The following is an 8,686-nucleotide window of genomic DNA, read 5'->3' as shown; positions in this document are numbered from 1 at the left end:
GATGATGTGGCAGCATGTGTGCATTTACAGATGATGATGTAACACCATGTATACAGCGGAGGAGCCCACGGTCATGCCAGTCGAGATCTGGACGGTACAGAGGAAAGTTCAGTGTGTTCTGTGGCTCGCTAAATTCGAATCCGTGACCAAAGTGCAATGTGAATATCGGCGCATTTATAACGAAGCAACACCACATAGGAATAACATTACTCAGTGGGATAAGCAGTTGAAGGAAACTGGCAGTTTGGTGGAGAAACCCCATTCTGGTAGGCCATCAGTCAGTGATGAGTCTGTATACTAAACCCATATATGTATTGGTATTACTTTTCAAAAATGCCATGGCTTCTTTGCCTACCTTTTACATTTGCCATTTTTCTAGATCCTTTTTAAATTTCTTTTGATTTCTAAATATATTATTGCTTGACTAGGCAGTGGTGCAGTAAATGGAGTGTTAGACTGGAATGCTGAGGACCCAGGCTCAAAACCCCAAGGTCACTGGCTTGAGTGCGGACTCATCCGACTAAAGCATGGGGTCAATCACTTGAGCTAAGGATCATAGATATAATCCTATGGTTGCTGGCTTGAGCCCAAAGGTCGCTGGGTGAAGCCCAATGTTGAAGTCGCTGGCTCAGCTGGGCCCTTTCTCTGCCCCCAGCCCCCCCCCCCCCATCAAGGCACATATGAGAAAACAATCAATGAACAACTAAGGTGCAGCAACTATGAGTTGATGCTTCTCATTTCTCTCCCTTCCTATCTGTTTGTACCTGTCTTTCCTACCCTTCAACTCTCTCGCTAAAAAAATTTAAAAATAAAAAATTCTTTTCTTAAGGTACTATCCATTTTGTTCATTCTTTCCTGTACATTTAATCTTTATTTCTGATTTTTTTCTTTTGTCATTAATTCTGTCCTGTGTTCTACCATATCACCTATTTCTGATTTATGTTGTTCTTTCATTATTTTTATTACAATAAAACTCAATTTACAATTTTAACTACTTTTCAGTATACAATTCAATCATATTAACAACATCATGTTATTATTATGCAACCATCACTACCACTTAAATTTTAAATAATTAAGTCAAAATACTTCGCAGGATTTCAGAAAGATGGAGGGAGCAGAACAGTTTTTTAATCTCCCCAACCCGTCATGGAAAGAGATCAACACAAACCAAACAACCATAGTAATACTTCTCAGCATTTATTAAATATTTGTAGAACTTTTTTCTTTATTCCAAACAGAAATTCTGTCCCCTTTAGGTAATAACTGCCCGTTCCCTCCATCGCCATGGTCTTTCATTTTTTCCCACTGTTTTCCCTCATGTCTTTTAGCTCATTTTGAAACAGCTGATTCCACTTATCATGTTTTGTGAGCCGGTATTTTCTGATTTCTCATTGAAGGAGTGAGTCATCCACGTAGCATCTGGTGGCGAAAATCAGGGGGGATTTAGCCCCCCTGGAAGAGAAGGGAGTCTGCTAGAAACAGATGTGCCTTCCCAGGGTCGAGCACTCGTATAGTTACAGTACCAGCAGGCAAGTGCATTGCCCAGTCATCCAACGACTTCTGACAGGACTCCACCATGCTTGGGTCCTGCAGAAGGGTCTGCGGGCTGAACCAGAGGCTCCATTGGGGAGCTCTTTTCCTGAAGAAATTCTTGGCAGAGACTCAGACAGCGATTGGACTGTGAAGCTTGGAAATGGGACCAATCTTTCCCACCTCAAGTGCACAGAAGGCGCCCCCAGCCCTACCTGTTGAGTCACTTGGCCCGCCCTTCCAGTCCCTGTGGCTTCACTGTGCTGAGTTCAGTCTGACAGGAGAAGCAGACGCTGCACAGCGCTGGCAATTTCAGAGCCCATTTCCAGGAAAGGTTTGTCCTGAATAAGATGGGCAAAAGCTGAAATGTGTGGCTACATCATAAGGGGACCGCTACTATCTCTCCTGCAAGTTCAGGCCTCACTATTCTCCCAATGGGAGACTTATTTGGCCTATCTCTCTCACAGCTAGTGGCCCTGCCTTGCTGAGCTAAGTCCCACAAAGACACTGGAGAGCTACTCAGAACAGGACCTTTCTTGAAGGCAGAAGGATTTTGCTTGGGAAGAAAAAGAAGTGCCCAACACCCCCTTACAGACCTGCTGGTTCTACCACAAATGGTAGACTAAATATGCCATCCAACGTCTCAGCTCTGAAGGGATCAGTATTACACAGAGTTGAGACATTCTCAGTGTGTATCTCTCAGAAGCTATTGTCTGAGAGCAGGACAAAGTGCTCAGCCCTTTTCTGTGGGGTCCTTGGGTACCACCCTCAATGGGAGACTCTTTTGATATCTCCTCCCTAATCCCAGGTGGTATCACTCTTTTGAAATTGCTCCTGCAGAGGGGATGGAGGGTGGCACCCGGTATTTCTTCAAAATGCTCTGGAGGAAGACCAGGAAACCCTGAGGGGTGGCAGTGTAGCTGTCAGGTATCAGGTAGATGTGGACCTCGAAAACGCTTGGAAGTTTCATAAATCTGTCCCCAGCTCTAAGCTGGAGGAAGTCGACCCTCCTACACACACCCAGGCTCAGCAGATGCCACAAATAGTGAATAGCATGATAATTCCTGACAGGTAGCTCAAGGCCAGTTACACACAACACCTGACACAGATCTGTCCCTGAACCCTACCTAAGCACACCCAAAACCAACACAATCAGTGTTGGGCTACAGGAAATACCAGACTTTGACCCAACTGGCCATACAAGTGGCACACCCAAAGGAAGAGACTGGCAAGCACCATTCTCTGCTGGGAACAACTCTGCCTCGGGGGGCAGTCCCGGCACAGGGACCCAACACAGTGATTGAGGTTTATCCTTATTATTAGACAGCCTAAAGGGTTAACTCCTCCCAAGAAATGGCCAAAAGTATTCAAGACTAAATTACAACAGCACGTGCACAAAACGCACAAGAAACATTCCTGGAACAATGTGCTCAGGTGATCTGGAAGACAGCACCACTGAGCCCACCAAGACATCAACTTCATAAACCCATCATAACAAGTCTGGGAGCCATAGCTGCTCTACCTAATACACAGAGACAAAATGGGGAGACAACGAAACATACCTCAAATAAAAGAACAAGAGAAATCCTGAGAAAAAGAATTAAATAAAATAGAAGTAATCAAAATATCGGAAGTAGGGCTTAAAAGAGTAGTTATAAGGATGCTCAAAGACCTCAGGGGAAGAATAGGTGATCTCAGTGAGAACTTAAACAAAGAAACACTAAATCTTAAAAAGGACATAAAAAACATAAAAAGAAGCCAATCAGAAATAAAGAACACAGTATGTGAAACAAAGAATACACTAGAAGGTATCAGTAGCAGGTTAGATGAAGCAGAGAATTGAATCAGCTATTTATCGACAAGATGACAGTAAGCACCCTAGCAGAGCATCCAAAAGAAAAGAAAATTAAAACAAAGAAAGTCTGCCTGACCAGGCGGTGGCACAGTGGATACAGCATTAGTTGGGACATGGAGGATCCTGATTCGAAACGCAGAGGTCGTCGACTTGAGCGCGGGCTTATCTGGTTTGAGCAAGGCTCACCAGCTTGAGCCCAAGGCCGCTGGCTTGAGCAAGGGGTCACTTGATCTGCTTCCCCACCCCCCAAGAAGGCATATATGAGAAAGTAATCAATGAACAACTAGGTGCTCCAACGAAGAATTGATGTTTCTCATCTATCTCTTCCTTTCTGTCTGTTCCTATCTGTCCCTTTCTCTGTCTCTGTCACACACACACAAACACACACACGAAAAAGAAAGTAAAGAAAAACACTAAACAACGTCAAAGGGATCTTTATAACAACATCAAGTGTAATAACATCCATACCATGGCAGTACCAGAAAAAGAAGGAATGAGGAGGGGATCAAAACCTGTTTGAAGAAATAATGACTGTAAACTTCCTTAACCTGGTGTAGGAAAATGTCACACAAATTCAGGAAACACAGAATTGCAATTAACAAAAATGTAAAGGCCTTGGCTGTTGGCTCAGTGAATAAAGTGTTGGTCCAAGTCCAGACATTATAGTTCGACTCTCAGTTAGGGCACACATGAGAAGCGACAATCTGCATCTCTTCCCCTCTCTCTTCCCTTTCTCTCTCTCTTCCCCCTCAGAGCCAGTAGCTCAATCGCTTTGAGAGTTGTCCCTGGGTGCTGAAGATAGCTCAGTTGCTCCGAGCGCTAGCCTCAGGCAATGAGGATAGCTTGGTTGGTTTAAGCATCAGCCCCAGACATGGGTTGCCAGTAGATCTCAGTGGGGGTACATGTGGGAGTTTATCTATCTCCCCTCCTTTCACTAAAAAGTAAATCAATAAAAAATAAATAAAGATGAATAAAGAGACCCACAGTTCAGAGGCCCTGGTCAGAGGCTCAATGAATAGAGTGTTGGCCTGCTGTATAGATGTCCCAGGTTCAATTCCTGGTCAGGGCATACAGGAGAAAGATCATCTGCTTCTCCCCTCTCCCTCTTCCCCTTCTCTCCTTCTTCCCCTCTGGCAGCCAGTGGCTCAATAGGTGAGAGCATGGCCCAAGGCGCTGAGGATAGTTCAGTTAGTCACAGCTCGTCAGCCTCACATGCTAAAAATAGCTCAGTACTTGAGCAGCGGCTCCAGATGGGGTTGCTGGGTGGATTTCATTTGGGGCAATTGCAACAGTCAACTTCACTATCTCCCCGCTCCTTACCCCAAAAATAAAAATAAACACATCATAATTGCAATGGCAAAGGATAAAGACAAAGAGAATCATAAAAGCAGCAAGAAGGACAAAGTTAGTTACCTACAGTGGAGCTCTCATAAGTCTGTCGGGTGATTTCTCAACAGAAACAAACTCTTCATACCTGAAGGTATTGGCAAAAAATAGTCAAAACAATGAAAATCAAGTACCTATAACAAAGACCACTCTTTCCAACAAGGCTATCATTTTAAATTGGAGGCCAAATAAGGAGCTTCCCAAGCCAAATAACCTCAAAAAGCTTACATAGTTCATTACCACCAAAGTAGCACTGCAGGAAATGTTAAAGGATCTGCTTACAGCAGAAGAAGAGGAGGAGGAGGAGGAGGAAGATGAAGAAGAGGAAGAAGATGAAGAAGTAAGAGAAAAAGGAGAAGAATAATAATAAGAAGAACAACAACAATAACAAAGAGGAACATATATATAAGGAATAAAACAGCAGTAAATATTAATAATAACTATTAAGCTAGGCCCTTGTTGGTTGGCTTTTCGACCAGGTGGATCCCGGTCGGGTACCTGTGGGAGTCTGTCTGACTGCCTCCCCGTTTCCAGCTTCAGAAAAATCCAAAAAAAATAAATAAAGAAAATGTATAAAAATCATATCAAGCGTCTTCTCTGACCCCAATGTCGTGTATAAAACTAGATATGAATTACAATAAAAACATGACATTCAAACACACAGTGGTGAAATAACATGTTATTAAACAATAATTTGGTTAATGAGATAAACAAAAGAAATCAAAAGTCACCTGGAGACAAATTAAAATAAACACACAACCATCCAAAATATATGGGATAGAGCAAAAGCAGTCCTGAGAGGGAAGTTCATAGCATTACAAGCCTACCTCAAGAAGAAAAATCTCCAAAATACAATCTAAGTTTATACTTAAAGGAACTAGAAAAAGAACAACCAACAGAGCCCGGGGTAAGTTGAAGGAAAAACATAATAAAAATCAGAAAAAAGCCTGACCCATGCAGTTGCAGTGCATTGAGCATCAGCTGGCACACTGAGGGTCCAAGATCAGAATCCCGAGGTTGCTAGCAACAGGAAGGGCTCGATGGCTTGAGTGTAGGCTGCCAGCTTGAGCATGGACATGCCAGCCTGAGACCTGGGTTGCCAGCTTGAGCACAGGATCATTGCTGTCATTTTAAGGTTGCTGTCTAGAGCAGGCGTTGGGAACCTATGGCTCGCGAGCCAGTTGTGGCTCTTTTGATGGCTGCACCTGGCTCGCAGACAAATCTTTAATAATAAAAATAATAACGTTAAAAGTATACAACATTCTCATGTATTACGATCCATCATTTCCTACCGCTCATGTTCATCGTTGAGGGTGGCTGGAGACAATCACAGCTGTCCTCCGGGACAACACCAAATTTTATTGGATAATGCATAACATACATGAGTCATTGTGAGGTCAGGAAGTAAACTTTCCTCCTTTTAATTAAGTAGTCAGCTAGCGAATTGCAAAAACCCTGTTGACAAAGAAGATGGCTAAAAGAAAAAAAGAAAGATGAGAAGTATAGTACTTTTCAGCAGGAATGGACAGAGGAATTCACTTTGTGGAGAGAGCACGTTCTGCAGTGTGTCTAATATGATAAAATGCATCGATGAAATGGTCAAATATGAAGCGGCACTTCGACACACATCATACTACATTTGCATCGAAATAACCAGTGGGGAACAGCAGGAAGAAAGCATGTCAAGAGCTACTGTGCAGACTGCACGCTAGTCAGCAGCAACTCTGTGTTTGGACCCAACAAGGTGACTGGAATTCAGCTAGCTTTGCTGGTGCTTTAGCAATTGTGAGAAACGGAAAGCCATTCACAGATGGGGAGTATGCCAAAACATTCATGCTTGATGTTGCCAATGCATTTTTTGACGACTTTTCAGATAAAGACAAGATAATCAAATGAAAAATAGACATGCCTCTGTTGGCAAGAACTGTTCACGATCGTACCATCATGATGGCAAATCAAATTGAGGCAACACAAGTGAAGGACATAAATGCAGGACCATTCTTTTCATTGCTTTGGATGAGTCAACAGACGTAAGGCATCTATCCCAGTTCAGCGTGATTGCAAGGTATGCTGTCGGTGACACACTACTTGAGGAAAGTCTTGCTGTTTTGCCTGTGAAAGAGACAACAGCAGAGGAGGATTTATTCAAGTCTTTCATTGAGTTCGCTAAAGAAAAAATTCTACCGATGAATAAACTTATTTCGGTGTGTACTGATGGTGCTCTGTGCATGGTGGGGAAAAACAGAGGATCATAGCGCTTCTTTGAGAACATGAAAAGAGACCCATCCTAACTTTTCACTGCATCCTATATCAGGAGGCGCTTTGTGCTCAGATGTGCGGTGAGCAGCTTGGTGAGGTGATGTCACTGGTCATTCAGGTGGTCAACTTTATTGTTGCCTAAGTTTCAAATGATCGCCAGTTTAAAACACTGCTGGATGAAGTTGGGAATAATTATCCTGGTCTGCTTCTGCACAGCAATGTGCGTTGGTTGTCAAGAGGGAAGGTGCTCAGCCGTTTCGTGGTTTGTCTGTGCGAAATCTGCACTTTTCTTGAAATGAAAAACATCAAGCATCCTGAGTTAGCTTACACTGAGTGGCTCTTAACATTCTCTCTCATGGACATGACTGAACATCTGAACCAGTTCAATGTGAAAGTACAAGGAGTTGGAAATTTAGTCTTATCCCGTCAATAAGCAGTGTTTGCATTTGAAAACAAGCTGAAACTCTTCATGTTTGACATTGAAACAGGTGGTTTACTAAACTTTGAAAAACTGGGAGAGTTTAAAGATGCATGCATAGCAAGTGACCCTGCTCAACATCTTGATCTCCAGCAGCTAGCGGGCTTCACTTCTAATCTCGTACAGTCATTCAAAGCTCGCTTTTGACAATTTCGTGAGCGCACTCGTCTTTTTAAGTTCATCACCCATCCACACAAGTGTGCAGTGGACAGTGCCGACCTGAGTTACATCCCTGTTGTCTCCGTCAGAATATTTGAGCTACAAACTGCTGAACTGAAGGCCTCAGACATGTGGGTGAATAAGCTCAAGTCACTGAATGAAGATTTGGAAAGACTTGCACGACAGCAAGCAGAGTTGGCGAGCAAACACAAGTCGGGAGAAATGAAAAAACTTCAACCCATGTACCGGCTGATTGTCAAAACTTGGAATGTGCTTCCTGTCACATACCACACACTGCAGCGTGAGTATGGCTGTACTGATGATGTTTGGCTCTACGTATGCATGTGAGCTGTCTTTTTCACATCTAAAGAGTGTTTAGAACAACCTATGATCACGTTTAATGGATAGAAGTCTTAACGCCTGCATGAAGCTTAACCTCACCACGTATCAACCAGACTACAAAGCCATCAGCAAAACCACGCAGTATCAGAAGTCGCATTAATGGTAAGAAATACTTTATTCATCACTGGTTAAAAACAGCATAACAACGTTATTAAAAAGAATTCAAAGATTTATTGTACTTTAAAAGTGTTGATCTTACATAAAATGAACACATTTACTTGTATTTAGTGTTAAACACATTGTATGGCTCTCACGGAATCACTTTTTAAATATTTGGCGTTCATGGCCAAAAAGGTTCCCGACCCCTGCTTTAACAATACACCTAAGGAAAAAAGAACAAAGCATTCAAATGAAACAGAAAAACTGACAACACAGAAACACAAAGGATTCTAAGAAAATACTAGGAACAACTATATGCCAACAAAATGAATCAATTCCTAGAAACATGCAATTCTCCAAAATTCAATTACACAGAATAAGAAAATCTGAAATGACCAATTACAACTTAAAAAACTAAAGCAAGAATCAAAGAAGTCCCAGGAAATAAAAGTCTTACACTGGAGGGCTTCACAAGCAAATTTTACCAAACATTCAAAGAACGAATACTTATCCTT

General features: G+C 42.4%; 1 long non-coding RNA gene across 1 annotated transcript; it reads right to left on the bottom strand.

Moving 5' to 3' along the window:
* Positions 1-1,187: 1,187 nt before the first annotated feature.
* On the bottom strand, positions 1,188-6,216 carry LOC136400789 (uncharacterized). Its single transcript, XR_010750392.1, has 4 exons — positions 6,067-6,216; positions 4,802-4,862; positions 1,749-1,874; positions 1,188-1,455 (listed from the first exon to the last, which is right to left on the bottom strand). It is a non-coding gene; the product is annotated as an uncharacterized lncRNA (long non-coding RNA).
* Positions 6,217-8,686: the final 2,470 nt, after the last annotated feature.

The sequence above is a fragment of the Saccopteryx leptura genome, chromosome 3, assembly GCF_036850995.1.
Source record: "Saccopteryx leptura isolate mSacLep1 chromosome 3, mSacLep1_pri_phased_curated, whole genome shotgun sequence".
In the NCBI taxonomy this organism is placed as follows: domain Eukaryota; kingdom Metazoa; phylum Chordata; class Mammalia; order Chiroptera; family Emballonuridae; genus Saccopteryx; species Saccopteryx leptura.
Note: the sequence above shows the minus strand (reverse complement) of the source record. Positions and strands in the feature narration are given on the sequence as shown.